The following is a 4,899-nucleotide window of genomic DNA, read 5'->3' as shown; positions in this document are numbered from 1 at the left end:
GCAGCGCGGCCGCCCTCGCCCGCTTCCCTGCTCTCGAACATCGTCACAGTTCTCTTGTCTGCCCGGGGTGAGGGAGGGGCAGTGACGACAAAAAACGGGCCAAAACAAAGTGCCACTAAAAAGGAGAAAGGCAGTAAGGACGCGGAAATAAAAGGTGCTAAAGTGAGCTTCACGGTCAAGTCTAAACCGTGAACAGCGCGCACATCCCAGCAGCAGCGTCGCCGGGAGGGGTCCAGCCACCTCCACCGCCGCAGTGATGGCCAACGGCCTCCCTGACAACCGCGGGCGTCCCGCCCCGCGCGGGGCTGCCCAGGTGGCCTCGCTGAGATGGCGCCCGCTGGGGGGATGGTGGTCTCTGGACGGCGCCCCGCCCCACACCCCATGCCTGCGCAGAGCCAGCGCCTGCGGGAGGGCCGCAGGGGCGCGCACGCACGCACCGCGCACACTGCACGCACCGCGCACACGCACGCACCACACACACACCCGTACCGCATGCACCGCACGCACGCACCGCGCACACTGCACGCACCGTGCACATGCCCATACCACATGCACTGCATGCACGCACCGCACGCACCCTACACACGCACGCACGCCTGCACCACACACACTGCACACACCGCGCACACGCACGCACCATACACACGCCCACACCGCATGCACCGCACGCACGCACCGCACACACACACGCACTGCATGCACCACACGCGCCGCCCTGGACGCTCTTTGCTCTGTTTCCTGTTCCAAACAGTCCACTGTCAGTAGGACGACGCAGCGTAAACTTCAGCTGTACCCCAAAACTTTTAGCTTCCTACAGTACAGGAGTCGCTGCACCCTGATACACCAGATGCTTTCTAATGACACTGTCACTGCCCACCCTCCCCCCGCACTGTGCAAAGTCTCAGAAACGATATGTAACGTTGATCACACTCCAAAGCTCCTGTGACATGGTGGCAGGTATGCTGCACATACCCTCACAAGGACTCTATAAAGGACACCAGCCCTGAGCCACAAAGAACCTGGGACACGCGGACGAGCTGAGCACATCGGCCAAGGCCTTGTCCGAGGTGGACGGGCAGGGGGTGCACAGCCCACCCACGTCTGGACAGCCCTCTCCCCACGCCCGTGCCCCCTCCAAGACACGCCCGAGGACTCGCAGCCGACTCCCCAGGGAGCCCACAGTCCCGCGCTGGCGGGTGTCACCAGCCACCATAACCCCTTGTTTCCCCACAGGACGAGCCGCACATGTCAGAACTGGGGGTGCTTCCTGTTCTGACGAGCCGCACATGTCAGAACTGGGGGTGCTTCCTATTGTTCCGGACTCGCCACACGGGGCAAACCCTTCGAATGCTGTGCGCGCGGCGCAGGCAGGTGGCTGTCTGCGCACCTCCACCGTCAGGTCCTCTCTCGCCGGCCCCATCACGGGCGGCTTCGCGTCCTGCCATTGCGGTTTCGCTCCCTCCGTACCCCAGCATCTCTCTGCTCTCCGGAGCGAGCGGACACTGGCCTTCGCCGCCGCAGGAGAGTCTCCCGTAGCCGCCGAGCAGCCCCCGCCCGCTCACTTGGTCCAGGTGGCGTCGCCGCGGAGAGTCCAGTGTCCTGAGCACGGGTCCTAACACCTGCCTGGCCTCCTGCGCGACCGGGAGGGTCCACAGCGTCTGTTCCCGTGGACCCAGCGGGCCTCCGTCGCGGTTTAGCCTGGTGTGGGGGGCCGGGGCAGGGCTGCTTTTCAGTTTGGCTTCCCAGGCCTGAAAGGACAGAGCCTCTGCTCGGCCGCTACCCTGCACATGGACTCTGCCACCAACCTTTCTGGAAAGGTAACAGCCCCCAGGGGAGCCGCCCCATGCAAGGCCACTGGCCTGCGGGCCAACGCGCTGCCGCGGCCATGGAAGGCTCAGCCAAATAGCAGGAACCGCACCCCCCACACACACCCCGTGGGTCGCGACACACCCCATTTGCTGGGTGGGATGGAGGAGTGGCTGACGGCGTGAGCTGAGTGTCACAGGGAGCCCCGGAGAGATGGCGGCAGACAGAAATGCGATGGAACCTGGCTGAGTCACTCTCTCGTCTCCAGGGGAGGGGTCATGGAGGCACTTTACCTGGAGCTAAGAAGCTCGGCGGATGTCCAGGCCATCCACAGCCACTGAGCGGGACCAACGCGCTGCGGACGGCCCACCTGCCCCTCACGGCGAGGTCCGTGCCCTCCGCGAGGGCCGACTGACACCTCAGGTGCGGGCGCCGCGCTGGGCCCGGGCCTGAACGCAGGGCTGACCACCTGCCCCGCCCGCTCCAGGAGGGGGCGCGCTGACCCAATACCCACGCGGCCTGTAAGCCACTGTCCACATGCTGGCCGGAAGGACGGCAGGGGGACGGAGGGCAGACCTGGCAGGTCCCATCTGGGATCCGTTTTAAACACGATCGCTGAATGTGGAAAATCCATCAGAGGACACCTAGGTGGTAACACAGTATTGAAACGTTCTGATGTCACTTTGCCAGGGAACCAACTTTTTTATTAGCTGAATAAAACTGTCCACAGAAGACACCCTGTATTATGTGCCCTCGTTCACATGGAACACCGGAAAAGAAACTATATTCTATGCGGAAATATGCAAGCTGGGCGACACCCAGGCAAAGCCAGTGCGTGTTCACGTACTTTTGATGTTTTAGTGTGCACCCTTTTCACGCACCTTGTAACTAACTGGAGCAGGCCCGTGCCCTTGTTAAAACGCCCACTAATCGTCTCCTCTGTGAAGCTTCAGATATGTCCACAGCGGGATGAGACTCAGCTTTGGTTCTGAATCGAAGCACGGGGTCAACAACATGGATCCTTAAAAGAAATCACAATGCGAACCACACCTTGCCGTACAGATTCCTCTAGTTGTTTCCAGAAAATAACACTGACTTCAGAAACTCAGCTAACAGACATAAAATAGAAATGTTAAAGCTAGAAAAGTATGGAGAAATGATGCCTTTTATTGAAAGTAATTTAAATAAAACATATTTCAATACATGAGAAAACACTCCCATTTTTATATTTCCATCTTTGTTTCATATATATTCACGTATGTATTGTCTGTAAAAATTCCATTACTCTTCCAACTTTCCTCTACAATCTTTTCGTATTTAACCTCAAATTATGTGAAACACCACTATTTGCTGACTATCCCCAACCACTCTCGAAACAGCGTTACAAAGAATGTGCCGCTTTGCCTTACGTTTTGACCTTTTCTCCTTCACGAGGCATGAACTAGAAATTCTCTCATTACGAATGTCATCAAGTTTATAGCAAAGAGGAAAATAATGCTTAACCAACATCAAGATTATCTCCCACCCATTGGCTTATGAATTTGAATAGCTCTATCACACTAACTGTATGAATGTAATTACTGGTTATTTAATGTGGACTTCAAATACATGTAAATTAACCGGATAGCCCACAAAGAGATACTATGTGATTAAATGTATATTTACATGGAATCTTTTTGCTAAAACTATTGCCATACCATTGTAAAGAAATTAGTTTCCTTAAATTAATTCAACCAAAAGAAATTGATGAACATCACAAAACCAGATGTCATGTACCATTAAAGAAACAGAATAAATACACTTAATTTATTTCCAAGGGTTTTAAAGGTGAATAATTTTTACAAACCAGAGTCAGACTTTACGGCTCAGAGTTCTTGATATCTCAATAGAAACATCTGCGGAAAATCTGTTCTTATTTATTTCAGCAAGTAAACACAAGACAGCCATGAGGGGAAACGGGTCCCATAAAATCTTATTGTTATGGTCCAGATCTTTGATATCGAAAGAAAGTTGATCAACTGTAGTAATGTTTAGATCAATGAAATGCCTTTCTCATGGGATTAATATGAAAATCTGATAAATAACGTTTTAAAACATGGAATGCTGTTTTAAAAGGCATTTTAAAAAAGTCTCATCAGCAAAATTAGTATTCTGCTTTTTGGACAAGACATCTGCATTGCCAGAAGATGATTTTGCCTCAGTTGACCCAGAGACTTAAAACCAAAGGCTTCCTACAGAGGTGGGGGGAGGGGCTGAGCAGGAAGAGAAGTGGGGGTGCTCCCAAGACTGCCATCATGATATGACACTCTTCATTGCCAAGTTGACTTGTTTTCTGAAAACTGAAGACCAGGCTCCAGGCGGGTCGCGGAACCGCCAGCCGCAGGGACTAACGGGAATGGCCCGGGCGAGGGCGCAGCCGCGCAGGCTGCATGACAGCAAAGCAGGGGCGGCGCGCGCTGCAAGTGCCACAGGCGCTAAGCTTGCATTTTACAAACGTTTTGCCTGGAAACTAAATAGGAACCTTAGCGATAGGAAGGAATTAAAAATAAAGAACTAAGTGAAACCGAACTGAAGCTTCGGCATTTGGGTGAATCTGGCACTCCGCCCTGGCCCACAGTGGGTGCTCAGTAAGTAACTCGAATAAAGAACCGCGGCCCAGCGGCTCTTGGCGTTGAGTCCGTCCACGCGGACGCCCCAGGCCCGCCGGGCCGAGCAGGGCTGAAGCCCGTGGTTCGGGGAACACCAGCGGAGCCTCAGCCTCAGTCCAGACGAGCTCTGTAGCGGCTTCCTCCGCCGGCCACTGCGTGGCAACGGGCCGGAGGGTGGAGTCTGGCACTCGAGCCCCTGCGGCCTGGGCTGGGGACCCAGTGGGTCGGCGTGGGGGAGGGGAGGAGGGGCCCTGAGCATCCTCCGCGGGGAGACCCTAACCAGGAAGGAGGGCTGCAAGGCGGCCTGGGGAAGAACTCCTATCCCCAACTGTTAAAACAGGGGAGGGGAGGAGGAGGCGGGAACATGGGGGGGGAGGGGGCAGGAGTAAAGGAAACCGAAGGGGAAGGGAGAGAGAGGAGTCGGTTCTCCAGGCTCCCCTCCCCC

This window comes from Pteropus alecto, unplaced genomic scaffold (genome assembly GCF_000325575.1).
Source record: "Pteropus alecto unplaced genomic scaffold, ASM32557v1 scaffold17, whole genome shotgun sequence".
Lineage (NCBI taxonomy): Eukaryota > Metazoa > Chordata > Mammalia > Chiroptera > Pteropodidae > Pteropus > Pteropus alecto.
This window is presented reverse-complemented; position numbering follows the sequence as displayed.